Source organism: Topomyia yanbarensis, chromosome 1 (assembly GCF_030247195.1).
Source record: "Topomyia yanbarensis strain Yona2022 chromosome 1, ASM3024719v1, whole genome shotgun sequence".
In the NCBI taxonomy this organism is placed as follows: domain Eukaryota; kingdom Metazoa; phylum Arthropoda; class Insecta; order Diptera; family Culicidae; genus Topomyia; species Topomyia yanbarensis.
In genome coordinates this window covers 124307966-124323544 of record NC_080670.1, presented here as the reverse complement: position 1 = coordinate 124323544, position 15579 = coordinate 124307966, and the positions used below count along the sequence as shown (strand labels likewise).

Genomic DNA, 15579 nt, shown 5'->3' with positions numbered 1-15579 from the left:
GGCATTATGTTGCTGGTGTTCGGTGATGTGTATCCGCTATGGTTGCTGTTCGATCTGAAAAAAATTATGATGAAAAATATCCGTGAATGAGTGAACGCGAGCTTTTGAAAGAAGAATAGGGTATTACATTACAATGTACTGAACACGGTACGGATCCTTCGAAACTAAAAAAGGTAGTAAAAATGACTCACCTTGCTGCACCAACTGAATAAAAAAGTCCTCCTGCACGCGGCGTGGTACAGTACAGTATGCTGCTGCTACTGTGTTTGAAGGTGCTATTGATGTATCTTTTTTTGCGGTTGACCAATGGTCTTCTACATTTGGCCCTGATTGGCTTGAATCGATTGCACTAGTTGCGGTTGCTGGCCAGGTTCTACCGTCAGTTGAACGTTGTTGCTACCGATCTGTCGGATGATGGTCATGGTCTGGGGGAAATCTTAATTTTCTGATGTTGCTGGCGATAAGCACTGGAATTGTGGTTGCTAGCTGCTGCTGGGATGGAATCACGAGCACTGTGGAGGCAGCGATATTTTCATGCAAGCAACTGGTAGGAGCCAAGGCAGTAATATGACGTTTGTGTTTGAATCTGATTTCTCTACATCAGGAAGGTAACCGCTGGTAAGAATAGTGGCAGGCAAGTTTTACGACAGAATGTGCCGATAAAGTGTGTCCGTTGGGTCCATTATTCGTAAAAAAAGCTCTTGTTGCTTTGTTGGTTCTGAGCTGTAATTGCTGTGGTTCTTTTTTGAGAGATTGTTGACAGCTGCTGGATTTGGAGTTGTTGGTACTGCTACGGTTGTATCGATTTAATGTTGGTTGGCTGATTGCCTGATCCAGGATGTTGAGTCAAGTTGAGCTGATTTGTAGCATCTGGTTGTTGTTGATGAAAACTTATCAAGTAGATAGATGGCTGCTGGTTCTGCTGCTGACGAAAAATGCTGCTCTTGTGGCTGCTTTGTTCGGGTGTGCCTGTAAATAATAATAATTACTAGAAACAATCACATTTCCAATAATATTTTAAAACTTACCATTCAAATTCAAAATATTGATTCTCAAAACTACAAAATTTTGACAGGTCGCGATGAAAAAAAATACAAAAAATTACTAACCTTGTTTTTTTATATTTTTTCATTGCAACCTGTCAAAATTTCGCGAGCCTCCGTGCGAAATAATACCATTGACCATTATTTCGCAAGGAAAAAGTTTGCCTTGGTGACAGCGCATAGAAAGCAGCGCTATCTCGCGGAAGTATTATGAAACTTATCGTTTGTCGAACCGTGTCTCGGCTAACTGCATTTTTCGTTATCGTTTTCGCGAGAGCTGCGTACCGCTTACGAAATGGAAACGAAAATTTTTTTCGCGAGCATTTCGCGACGTTTTTTATGCATAGGTTTTGTATAGGAAATTTCATTTCGCAATAGGTGCATCAACGACACGACTAGACACTTGCATTCCGAAACTGTATCTCAAAGATTCTCCTCCTTCAAGTATCGGAAAGGATTGTCGCAAATTATTCGCAAACACTTCTCGTCAACTGACTTGAGTTCGTAGAGCCGATTTTCCATCAATCTATCAAGAACATTTTTCGAATCAAAGCTCTGCATGAGAAAGATCGCAATCGCTTCCAACACCTTTTCCAGGGACCACTTCTTTGCCAATAGGTAAATTTCTGGATCGGTTTCGGTGTTAAGTTGAATTTTATCGCAGTAATATCTCCAGAAAATAGCACGGCTTAATGTCTTCCAGCAAAATCTCGTTGGTTTTTTTTTTTATTCTGAAGCATATTGATGAAATGCTCCGATGCGTTTATTAGCAATAACTTGTGGCCGAAAATTCGCTGTCCTCGGATTCCACGAGGAAGCTGACATCCGACATGAACTCGTTGTTGAACAGGAACCCTGCCCCGATCGTTCCAGGTTTCTTGTGCACCCCGCTGATGATCTCACGAGATGTACTGGGCGCTGTGTTTCTACATCGGTGTAAAAAGCTATGAAATTGAAGTCTGAAAGAAGGTATGTAATTTTCTGAAAAATTTTACTTACTCTGATGACATGGTTGATCAAAGTGTTCCCGTTGAACGGAATTCGAATAAAATTTTATTTTCGAAATTGTGTCCTAATATGTAGCTTTCTGCCTTTCTCATAAATGAATGGAGCAACGTTTCGATAATTATTTACAGTTGCTGTAGGTAGTATTTCCTTTAAAACTAAAATGCACCCTCGCAACTTTTGCCTGGCCGAAAACCATCCACTGCTGCTTTAAATTTTTCATTTGTTTGTTTATTATCGTGGTATCCTGGCAATCGCAATCGAAGAAAACAAACCAGTGTTGCTCGAGAAATTAATATTTCATCAATACCGAGGGGTTAGTCAATGTGCGGGTAACTGGCGGCAAATTACTCGCGACACTTTTATTTCACGATGTTTCATTAAGTTTCAGGTCGTGTCGTTGGGTGCATACTTAGCTTGAGGTGGTAATAACGTTAGGTTGCAGAGTTGATTTTTGTTGAATGATGGTCGCACCAATGGATACTTTCGGCTGTTCCTGTTATGAGAAAAAAAACATTAGCACCTGATTGCTTAGCTCCAGCAAAACTATCTAACCCTTCAATATCCTTCGTTGCGCTTTAGAAACCGGCGCAAAAGGTTTCTTATCCACACTGGCTAATTTTTGCAACCATTAAAACAATGAATTACAAATTACAAAGATCCCCTGACAAACGAAACAGCAACAAAAGTCAAATGTCATCTTTTTTTGTTTTTTTTCTGGATTTTCCAATACCGTCTGTCAAAATTCCGTGCGGAATAATACCATTGATCATTATTTCGCAAGGAAAAAGTTCACCTTCGGAACAGTACATAGAAAGCAGCGCTATCTCGTGGAAGTAATATGAAACTTATCGTTTTCGTAACCGTGTCTCGGCTAATTGCAATTTTCGTTATCGTTTTCGCGAGAGCTGCGTACCGCTTGCGAAATTTCATTTCGCAAGAAGTGCATACTAAAGCTAAGTATGCACCTCTTGCGAAATGAAATTTCCTATACAAAACCTATGCATAAAAAACGTCGCGAAATGCTCGCGAAAAAAATTTTCGTTTCCATTTCGTAAGCGGTACGCAGCTCTCGCGAAAACGATAACGAAAAATGCAGTTAGCCGAGACACGGTTCGACAAACGATAAGTTTCATAATACTTCCGCGAGATAGCGCTGCTTTCTATGCGCTGTCACCAAGGCAAACTTTTTCCTTGCGAAATAATGGTCAATGGTATTATTTCGCACGGAGGCTCGCGAAATTTTGACAGGTTGCATTGAAAAAATATAAAAAAAACAAAAGATTAGTAATTTTTTGTATTTTTTTTTCATCGCGGCCTGTCAAAATTTTGTAGTTTTGAGAATCAATATTTTGAATTTGAATGGTAAGTTTTAAAATATTATTGGAATTCACAATGTTTCTAGTAATTATTATTTACAGCACACCCGAACAAAGCAGCCACAAGAGCAGCATTTTTCGTCACCAGCCATCTATCTACTTGATAAGTTTTCAACAACAACAACCAGGTGCTACAAATCAGCTCAACTTGACTCAACATCCTGGATCTGGCAATCAGCCAACCAACATTAAATCGATACAACCGTAGCAGTACCAACAACTCCAAATCCAGCAGCTGCCAACAATCTCTCAAAAAAGAACCACAGCAATTACAGCTCAGAACCAACAAAGCAACAAGAGCTTTTTTAAGAATAATGGACCCATCGGAAACACTTTATCGGCACATTCTGTCGTAAAACTTGCCTGCCACTATTCTTACCAGCGGTTACCTTCCTGATGTAGAGAAATCAGAGTCAAACACAAACGTCATATTACTGCCTTGGCTCCTACCAGTTGCTTGCATGAAAATATCGCTGCCTCCACAGTGCTCGTGATTTCATCCCAGCAGCAGCTAGCAACCACAATTCCAGTGCTTATCGCCAGCAACATCAGAAAATTAAGATTTCCCCTAGACCATGACCATCATCCGACAGATCGGTAGCAACGTTCAACTGACGGTACAACCTGGCCAGCAACCGCAAGTAGTGCAATCGATCCAAGCCAATCAGGGCCAAATGTAGAAGACCATTGGTCAACTGCAAAAAAAAGATGCATCAACAGCACCTTCAAACACAGTAGCAGCAGCATACTGTACTGTACCACGCCGCGTGCAGGACTTTTTTTTATTCAGTTGGTGCAGCAAGGTGAGTCATTTTTACTACCTTTTTTAGTTTCGGAAGGATCAGTACCGTGTTCAGTACATTGTAATGTAATACCCTATTCTTCTTTTAAAAGCTCGCGTTCACTCATTCACGGATATTTTTCATCATATTTTTTTCAGATCGAACAGCAACCATAGCGGATACACATCACCGAACACCAGCAACATAATGCCATGGTAACCACCCAGCAGCAGAGCACGGCGATAATGGGCCAACAGTAAATACAACATCAAGATCCTCGGAAAGGACTTTCTCTTTCGGTATGTGTTTAACAGTAGCTTCTCTCCTCCAAGCATTCCTTTGCATATTTAGATGTCCTTGTCAATTTACAGAACAAACATAATGGAAGCATACTCTACACGCGCGACATATTCAATCGGGCCAACCGTGTGACTCGTTTGGCAAAAAGGGCTCATCATCGGTTTCATGGCAGCGAAGTGAGCAGACAAAAGAAGGCGTTTTTTCCGAATGGTCGCTCTGGGCAAAAGTTCAGCTAATTGCAAGGAACAAACCACCGGAGTGACAGTATCCGTGCTGATTCAGGACCTTTTTCCATATATTGTAGCTTTTGAATTTTAATACCCGATCGAAACGATGGCAAGTGCTGCCGATAACTGGGTCAAAAAGGCGGAAGGAGGATCAGGAAATTTCTGCACTCGGTAAGTGTTTTTTTGTCATAACCAACTAACCTATTTTTGGAGCGATAATTTTTCCATAGGTTTTGAATTCTTCTTTTCAATACAAATAGGTTGTCGATCTGAGTATCCCTAAGGATAAGAAACCAGAGCCGACGGCTGACAGCCCAAAGAAAGAGAATGCGGAAAAACCTAGTTCACCGCCAGTAGAACCAGCGATCAAATTACTCCGGTAGAAACGGCTGCACCTGCAGTTTTGTTTTCGGTAGCTACAGAAATTAAGACTTTAGCAGCTCCTGAAGAAAAAAAAGCTGCTAGCGAAAATGGAGAAACAGCTTCCTCCACGGAAGATGCAGAGGCATTCAAGTAAGTCGCAATCTGGAGAAAATTTTGATTAGGACATAAGTAACATTGAGAGCCTCTCTCTGTTTACTTTCTGTTTTGATTATTACGTCTTTATAACACTTTACACTAATTTTCCAGTACATATCGAAAGCCGATAGTTTTTACTAGAATATTAGGCAAAGAGTTGAGTACTAAATATTGAAACGACCGAGTAATTAACAGAAGAGAAACACCCCAAAAAGAATCTCGTTGTTACTTACGTCCTATTCAAATTTTTCTCCAGAAATATTTAATATCAGCTTTGAAATTATCCATGATTCATCTTTTAGCCCGGCGGATGCAAGTTTGCTAATTAAACTTATTCGCAAAGGTCTAGTAGAATCAAAGCTGGATCTGGGGGTGAAGGATCCTTCTTCGCCGCTATACTTGGTTAAAACTTTCGAAGCTTTGCACATGAATTCGGAACTGCTTCTATGCTATGGGTTTCAACGCTCCTTCCAAGATTCAGAAGACGGCTCAACCTACTCTGTTGGCCGATCTACCACAGAACATAATCGCCCAGAGTTGGTCGAGAACAAGAAAAACCACTGCCTTCGTGCTGGCAATGCTCAATCGAGTCAATCCGTTGAAAAACTATCCGCAGGTGATTTGCCTTTCCCCACGTATGAACTGGCAATTCAGAAGGGGAAAGTAGCTGCAAAACGGCAAAGTTTTGTGCGGAAATCGAACTTGGTTAAACCGTTCGCGGTGAGAAGATCGTCAAAGGGTCGAAGCTGACTAATCATATCATCATCGGAACAGCCGGGCGTTCGACCTTAAGAAGATTGCCATTTTTGTAATGGACGAGGCGGGCGTTATGATCGCTGTTCTTTTTAGCAACGTACGAGCGGGAGGTGATGGGATTCGTCCAGTACATCGTAACCAATCCGATCATGATTCTTCTGGTGCGGGAGCAAGAATCACTCGATAACACCAAACACTACTACGTCAAATGCCGCAACCAGGACGAGAAATATCAAGCAATTTCAAACATGTACGGTGTGATTACCGTCGGACAAGCGATCATTTTCTGTCATATGATGTATAGGACAGTTGTAAACTCCAAGTAAACTTATTTTCGGCATTGTTACTCGATCGAAACAGGCACGCAAAACGGCCGGTTGGTTGACCGGCAGGATGTCCCAGGATGGTCATTCGGTAGCGGTACTGTCCGGTGATCTAACGGTGGAGCAACGGTTGGAACGAACGTTTTGCCCAGGGGTAAGTTCCACCACTTGATTCTGGCTACAGCACCAGGTTACGGAGAGATTCTTTCGTCTTAGGTATCGACGTCGAACAGGTTACCATTGTCGTCAACTTCGACCTGCCGATGGATTAGCAGGGACGAGCCGATTGCGAAACGTATCTACATCGAATTAGACGCACCGGTAGATTCAGTAAGTGTGTCATTCTTGTGATCCTATAGATTGTATTTCTTCCCACTTCTTTAACAGAACGGAATCACCATCAACCTAGTGGGTAGTGATCGAAGCATGATGATTTGCAGATCAATGTAAAAACACTTCCGGAAAAAGATTCAGTTGCTAGACGCGGAGAACTCGGACAAAATTTAAAAGATCGCACCGTAAAATGTTTTCGACCAGCTACTGGTGAAAGGCGTAGGAGCTTTTTTGGGTCATACTTGTTTTGATTCTGAATTTATAATTTTATTATATTTTAATTTTTTTTTCTTCCTTGACCTGACATAAGGTATACAAATGTAACCAAAGGGTATCGTAAGCTAATAAATTTACAATTACAATTACAATTTATCTGTACCCAGTTCTATCCAAACATTTGAAAAGGGCCTAACTGCAAAATGTAACAAATTGAAATTTCATGTTTTCCATTAACGAATATCTACCCGAGCACGTACATAACGCAACATTTGATTATGAAGAATTTTGATAGCGATTTTACAACAATTTATAAAAGGGCCTAATTGATTTTTATGACCGAACTGATTATGAAAGGACCTAGCTGATTGAAAAGTGCCTAACTAGCAATACACTCGTTTTAAATGGATTATAACGTATTATTGTATTATGACTGATTGTAAAAGGCTTATAACATATTTTCCATAATTTACATACAGTGCCAATCTGATTTTATGATGTTCAGTGGGGTCAATCTGACCATCAATTTAGAATTCAGTTAATTCGTCTAACTTTCGGTGTAATATCAGACTTGAACAGCATTTTTTGTGTGAGGTATTCTGCCGCTAGAAGCAAAACTGTCCCATGTGCTATGGGAATCCCTATACACATGGGACAATTATACTTCTTGCGGCAGTAATACAAGTAGTAGCAATACGCACAATTCCTTAAACCTCTCTAGTGTTTCATGCAATAAGAATTACCACGAATTACTTATGGCAATAAATTTGAATTACGATTCTCACAATTGTTATACCAAAAATAGGTTTGTATCCGTACTGATTTTTGGTAGCATTCCCTGAGACTTCCAGAACCTTTAGTAGTAGCACAGATAACAGACGTTTAGGCTCGATTTGAATCGTGTGTAAATACCCGCTGCTGAAATTCCGAATAAATCAGACATCTGAAACATGTTTGGCAAACGTTTGCAGATGGCGCAGTGATCACTACAATGCAGTTAGAGTGCAGCTGTCGAACACGTGTAGCAAACAGTTGCGCAAATGGCAATAGTGAAACACGGATTTTCAACGTATATCAATTTGAAAGTTTACACAGGTTTTTGAAGAAATTTTGTTCTAGCCTAAACGTCTGTTATCTGTGGTAGTAGCCATTGTTATCATAATCGATTTTTAACGTCAGCCAGAGTTTAAAGCCTAGGGTTTGGTTCGACCTGAAACCGATTGAGTCGGAGTCGGTTGTTATATTTGCGTTATATTTCCGGATTCCGAAACGTGTTTCGAAGGGTAGTTTCCCCGAGACTTGTGAAAGCGGTAAAGGCGGCCAAGGCAATCAGATTTGCTTCTTAATGGTCAAACGCCGATTTAGAGCTACGATTCGGACAATTACAATAGATTTGGTTTGAGCGAATTTCGATCATTTCCCTGGGTCTTCTAGAACCGGTAGAAGCAGCCAATTTAGATAGAAAATGGCCAGCCAATGATTTAAATTTCCGATTGCAGGAATTGTGCAGTCTAAATTGGTCAGACTGAACTTCCCCGAGACATCCGGAACCGTCACAAATAAGCATTATGATTAATCATGCTCGAAATATGATTCACGCTGAGTACGTCACTTCCCTGAGAGCTTCATGAATGGCAAAAAGGTTTACAATTGTTACCGATTTCATACACATCCGTGATGAATTAATAAAATACATCATTTAAAACATTTAAATGACAACAGAAATATAAAAAAGAAATAAACAAACAACAGCTGATGTCGTTTTCCAGTTATCAAAAGCGACATCTAACAGCAAACACACAGACTAGTTTTCGCGAGCAAATGTCAAAATTCCGCACGGAAGAAGGAAAAATATTTCGCGACCTCATTTCGCAAGAGGTGCATACTAAGCTTAAGCTATAGGTTTTGTATAGGAAATTTCATTTCGCAAGAGGTGCATACTTAGCTTTACACGCAACTCAAAAGACATTGCACGCAACGCAAAATGCATTATGAATTTCTATTTTGATGGAAATAAATGCATTTAATTTCGCTGATTTTTATAAATGCATCACAAGTGATCTGCCCCTAGGCCTGAGCTATTTTGGTGCATCCGGAAATTTTACCACCTTTTTCAATATTCCTTATTCAGTGTTTCATAAATGAAAGCAGCTCTTGCACTTCTCCGGTAAGCGCCGAAATTATATGTTAAGCTCATTTTACTTCGGCGGATATTATTGCAAGCGAAAGGCAATTCACTCCCCATTCAAAGTGAATTGAAAATACCCAATTGAAAAAATACACGAGAAATGCTTCAATACACCTTAATACATTTAATACGCCGAAAATACACTAATGCACTAAAATACGTTACTTCTGCAAGAATTTTTCAATACGTCGAAAATACGCTAATGCACAAAAATACGTTAGTACCGGAAATATTTTTCAATGCGTCGATAACAATCCAATTCGTCAAGTAATACATTGTTGATACAAGCCATACAAATATTACATTAATTTCATGCCAAATGAAAGTAATTCAGTGTATTTCTTATTATGACATAGCGTATGTTTTTTTCAAGCCAGATTGTTTACTTTTCTCGGAATTGGGACTCCCAGCAAACGGACTCAGTCGGTGAATCATTAGAATGACAAGTAGGCAGAAATCAATCAGAATTCTTGTTAGTTTGATTCAGAGGAACAACCCCTTAATCTTTAATGGAAAAAAAACATCCCGTACATTTGAAAATACTCCCAGGGGACGTGAACATAGGTAAATCCGAAACTTCCTACCAGCATCAGTAGGAAATTTTTGATCAAGAATTCGCTCATTTTATCGACATAAACAATGGTTTAATGTTTACCCTAAATAGTGAAGCTCTAAAATCTTGCAAGTTCGAAGTGTACATTGCGATGAATCATTTTGTTTAGATATATAGGTTGCATTATAAATCAACACTCGTTGGGGGCATAGAATCAAAACCAACGCTCGATGAATTGAGAATGCAAAACACAAGATTGTACGCAGCTCACCTGGGTTCGATTCCCAACCCCGCACATAGGGTTAGAGATTTTTACACAAGAGATTACTCTCAGTGCTGAGCTCCCTCACGGTACTGATGGCAAACCAGCTAGACAAAAGAGAATGAAACGGTTAGCAGTTAAAGCAGTAAGCGATGCTTTTGTGAGTTACGGTTCTCATTCCAATGAATTGACAACAGTCAGACGGTTCTCTTCTGAATCTCTCACTCATTGGAATCATTATTGAGAGGATGGGAAATTGACCGTGGTTTTATTAACAATATAAATACGGTTATGACGGTCATCTTATTACAAACAACGAGCTAGAATTAACAAACAGGCGGTTTCACATACAAAAGCTATGCATAAAAGAAACTGAAAGGTGGAGAAAAAATCAACAAAGCACCGCATGCTGCCTGAATACAGTACATTGATAATATTTAGTTTACCATACCAATCCAAAACAAATGGTACTCAATCTGTCTATCATTTCAATGCGTTCTCTCTCGCACGGCTTCTGTGAGAGATAGTTAACTGAAACACTATCCGAGGAAAATGGAAATGAAATAACGGTCATTTTTGTGGTGATACGGTCACTTCATATTTACCGTCACAATTCAAAGACCATCGTGAGATTGCACAGCACTGATTACTCTAACCAGAAAAGAGGCGAATGACCCTAAGGTTAAAACCTCTATAATTAAAATAATAAAAAATAATACAAAACACAAGAATCCGAATTACGAGTCGCTTCCGATCAACTTGCAGGAATGAGTTCAGCCATAACTCTAAGTCCAGTTGGAATTCCGGCTGGATTCTGCCAGAATTCAGGCACTAGTGACACAACCGAGTCTAGTACAACCAGTAGGAATTCCGGCTGATTTTACTTAGGAGCATCTCAATTTTTGAAATAAATTTAGATAATACTGCAGTGATTAAATATAATACCGCGTTGCTCAAAAATTACCATTGGGTAAGCCTAATTAGAAATTCTAATTCTCATAATAATAAAATTTGGCATAATGCTTAATTGTGCGTTAATCTTGAAAAAACACTAGTAATTCCATTTGTACTAATTTTACTATTTGCGTTTATGAAATTATTCTACTTGCATTCTGCAATAATATTTAAACGTCAAAATTCAGTAACATTCGGTTTTAATTGATTATTCAACAAAAATACAATGCGTGCATACAATTCTCGACGAACATATGATTACGGCCTAAAAGCCAACTGTCAAAATCCACTTTGAATGGAAATTCCAGACAAACCGTTACTAGTCGAACACAGCTCACAACAGTTTATGAAACAGAAAACTTTTCTCTTTCGTTTACTACCAACATCTGTGATTGGCGTGTAACGGTTTGTCCGGAATTTCCATTCAAAGTGGATTTTGACAGTTGGCTTTTAGGCCGTAATCATATGTTTGTCGAGAATTGCTAAGAGAAGAGAAGACAATCGCGTAGCCAATTTGATCCAGTCCTAACCTCAATATTGAACCATCTTCTGATTGGTCGTTTTGCCAGTCAAGAGCGTTCATAATATTTTCAAACGGGATGAAAAACAGTGCTGCTGAATTCATTTTAATTACTTTTCATGCACATCAACATTTCATGCAAGTTTAATAAATACCCTGAATGACGATATAACTACGTGCATTGTTAAGAGAGACACGAATAAACATAAAATTCAATTTTTAAATGCAGCTAGTATTGTGAATTCTTGACAGAGGTTCGATATTTGAGGTACAATAATTTTCAGCAATTGTGAAAAACATGCAAATGGAATCTGGCAACGATGGATGCTTGTTGTCTTTGGAATTACGACAGGGCCTGGTAGATAAAATTAAGAAGAGCAAGAAGCCTGTTGTCGTCTCTTCTCTTAGGAGAATTGTACGTTTTAGGACACTAATCCATAAGAATTATGAAATAATTCACCAATACGCATAATACATTGCATTTCGTGAACAATACACAAATACGTTTTTAATGCGCTAATACGTAAGAATTATGAAAGAAATAACCAATACTCATCAATACACAAAATACATGTCATTTCGTGAAAAATACACGAATACGTCTCTCAATACGTTAGCCTGAATCGAAAATACTAGAGTGAGTCGCCTCGATTGCAAGTAGGAAAGGCTGCGAAAACCGCATATCCTTCCTTTATTGGACGGATGGATTCTCCGACGTAATGCAGGACGTTCATGGTCGCAATATGACAAAAATAACAGAACCTCTTATAATTCAGAGTAGGTTTACTTCAAAACTTCATGAACTATAACTTTACCAAATTGCCCAATAAAGTAAAAGTGATTTCTTACCTAGTGGTGATGCATTTTTAAAAATCAGCTAAATTAAATGCATTTCTTTCCATCAAAATATAAATTCGTAATGTATTTTGTGTTGCGTGCAATGTATTTTGCGTTGCGTGTAAGACGTCAAAACCCTACAAAAAATTAGCCCTACATTCAACAAAATGTCGAACAAAGTGAATCAGCGTAGGACGTTTGTTAAACAAACTTTTCCACGAGGGAGTGCAAAGTTGATGCCAAAATGGAAATTAAATGCATTTTTTTCTAATTTGATGCATATTTGTTATACATTTCTAGAGTGATCTGCCCCTAGTTTCTTACCGTCACTTTTATATTCCATATCAAAATAATTTGTATTTACCTGTAAGAATATCGTTTAGAAATTCACTTCCTTTTTAAAAATTAACCCTACATCCTTTTTGTAATTGCAGGCCTGACAGATAGGTGTCTCGCAACACGTTTTAGTTTTGCTTTGATTCTTCAATTACGAACTGAACAATTTAGACCGCCATTATGGCACGCAAAAAGCTGGATTGGCATTTTGCTGCAAAGCTCAATTACCTGCTGCGACATCTATAAATTAATAGCATAAACAAGATAAGGTGGAAGTTTGCGTGTTTTTCATATCTACGCTAAGTAATTTGATACATTTTTAATGGTTTGCCTCAAATACGCATCAATCATGGTGAATAATGTACTCAGAGGGGAAGAAAAACGTTTTGAAAGCTAATAATAACAGTTTTTGGTCTCAAGTTAAACATAAGAAATCTTCAAAAGTGTGAATACTGCCCGTCTAGGTTAGGGTTCGTAACCATCCGATTTAATAATATTTAAACAACCCATCGAAGCGTAACGAGTGTAAGTTCACTTTTGACAACGATTAGCTCTCAACTCTCATTTCGAGCATATACAACTTTCTGCGAGGTGGTTTTGTACCGGTTCTGAAAGAAAAATTTAAAAATATGCTACAGTATCCCTCGTTTGCAGGAAAAGTCTGCTGCCATCTTGAAGGAAATTAATTTTCTTTTAGTTTCAGTTTTTTATACGAATATAGTCAGTTTCCTTAAAAAAATGCAAAAATTACATGAACTTCTGAAAATTTTCTACCAATTTGACAGTTCATACGCAAAACATCCCGGTCAAACCATTCGGAATTTGATTCGGAATCCTGAATGGAGTCAGTATGGATTCCAAATCAAATGCAACAACCGATTCTGAGTCGGAATCGGTTGTTGCATTTGATTTGGAATCCATACTGACTCCATTCAGGATTCCGAATCAAATTCCGAATTATTTGACCGGGTAGTACCTCTAAAATATTTTGGCGGATGGATTGTTTGGTGGCTACACGCAGAAAAAAGATTTGTAGGTTCAATAAAATTATGCATTAAATTCAATAAATTAAATTATTGGTCGGGAGACAAAATTATTTAATGAATTCAATAAAATTTATTTATTGTTTCAATAAAACAAAATTATCGTTCCGTTTTTTAATATTTATTTTATTGAAATTAAAAGAAATTTATTGATACTAAAAATGTATTTATTGAAAGCAAAAATTTGTTGTTGCTCTAATAAAAAAATATTTTCAAACCAATAAGTTTGTGTGTTAAAGTGATAAACAATAAATGATTGGATTCAATAACACATATTTTTGGTTTAAATATGCTATTTTTTTCTGCGTGTAGTTTCACCCAAGTCACCTGTATATACAGGGGTGGCATTCCGCATCTCGATTCGAGTGACTCGATTCGAAACGTTTTGAAGTCGTTTCGACTAATGTGGTTTTCGTTTGAGGCGAAACTGAGTCAGTTCCTAACCCCAACTGCTGTCAAAATGTATGAACTGACAGCGGTTGGGGTTAGAACCTGACTCAGTTTCAGGTTCAAGCGAAATCGCCATAAGGCTGTGAACCATTTGGCGATTTTCTTTAACTTTTAGTTAAAATTTGACAGTTCGAAAGTTATTTTCTCTTGAATGGAAAAATTTAACCGAGAGAGCGAACCATTTCAAAAGTTGACATATGGATAGTTATTTAGAATTGACAGCTGTGATGACCACAAATTGGTAGAGGTGTGAACATTTGTCGATATTTTAAAATTAGGTTTTTTTCTTATTACATTAAGTATGACAGTCATAGCCACGAAAAGTAAACATACACATCCTGAAATAACTCAAACAAATCTTAACACAACACGTTATCGTTTCCATTTTCATCCCTTAATTTTATATTGAAAAATATTGACAACCTCAATTAGGTACAGAAAATGTTTCCACCTTTTTATTCTGCATCATGGGAAAAATTTTAACCATCGAGCTGTCAAATTTAACTATCGCTCTGTCAATTTTAACCATGCTCCAGAGTAGGGTTATTTTGCAAATAACTTTCGAAGTGTCAGATTTTAACTAAAAGTTAAAAATTTCACCAAATGGTTCACAGCCTAAAGCTTAGTATGCACCTCTTGCGAAATGAGGTCGCGAAATATTTTTCCTTCTTCCGTGCGGAATTTTGACATTTGCTCGCGAAAACTAGTCTGTGTGTTTGCTGTTAGATGTCGCTTTTGATAACTGGAAAACGACATCAGCTGTTGTTTGTTTATATCTTTTTTTATATTTCTGTTGTCATTTAAATGTTTTAAATGATGTATTTTATTAATTCATCACGGATGCGTATGAAATCGGTAACAATTGTAAACCTGAGTGCATATAAGGAGAGTGACGACACTGTCAAAATTGGAACAATTATTATTTGTCAGTGTCATTCCAAACGAGTCAAATTCATGTATTTTGACAGGTCGTTTGTTCGTTTGGAATATCACTGACGGATAATCATGACAGTTGTCTTCACTCTCCTTACATACACTCTGTTGTAAACCTATTTGCCATTCATGAAGCTCTCAGGGAAGTGACGTACTCAGCGTGAATCATATTTCGAGCATGATTAATCATAATGCTTATTTGTGACGGTTCCGGATGTCTCGGGGAAGTTCAGTCTGACCAATTTAGACAGCACAATTCCTGCAATCGGAAATTTAAATCATTGGCTGGCCATGTTCTATCTAAATTGACTGCTTCTACCGGTTCCAGAAGACCCAGGGAAATGATCGAAATTCGTTCAAACCAAATCTATTGTAATTGTCCGAATCGTAACTCTTAATCGGCGTTTGACCATTAAGAAGCAAATCTGATTGCCTTGGCCGCCTTTACTACCTTTCGAAACACGCTTCGGAATCCGGAAATATAACGCAAATATAACAACCGACTCCGACTCAATCGGTTTCAGGTCGAACCAAACCCTAGGCTTTAAACTTTGGCTGACGTTAAAAATCGATTATGATAACAATGGCTACTACAAAATGTTCTGAAAGTCTCAGGGAAT

At 38.2% G+C, this 15579-nt stretch overlaps 1 long non-coding RNA gene across 4 annotated transcripts; it reads left to right on the top strand.

Moving 5' to 3' along the window:
- Nucleotides 1–3005: 3005 nt before the first annotated feature.
- On the top strand, nucleotides 3006–8161 carry LOC131684749 (uncharacterized). 4 transcript variants are annotated; one of them, XR_009304684.1, is made up of 8 exons: nucleotides 3006–3413; nucleotides 3470–4230; nucleotides 4368–4508; nucleotides 4581–4907; nucleotides 4997–5249; nucleotides 5558–6488; nucleotides 6551–6664; nucleotides 6722–8160. It is a non-coding gene; the product is annotated as an uncharacterized LOC131684749 (long non-coding RNA). The 4 variants fall into 4 exon arrangements; XR_009304683.1 differs by having other exon boundaries at nucleotides 6551–8160; XR_009304686.1 differs by having other exon boundaries at nucleotides 4967–5249; nucleotides 6551–8160.
- The last annotated feature ends 7418 nt before the right edge of the window (nucleotides 8162–15579 follow it).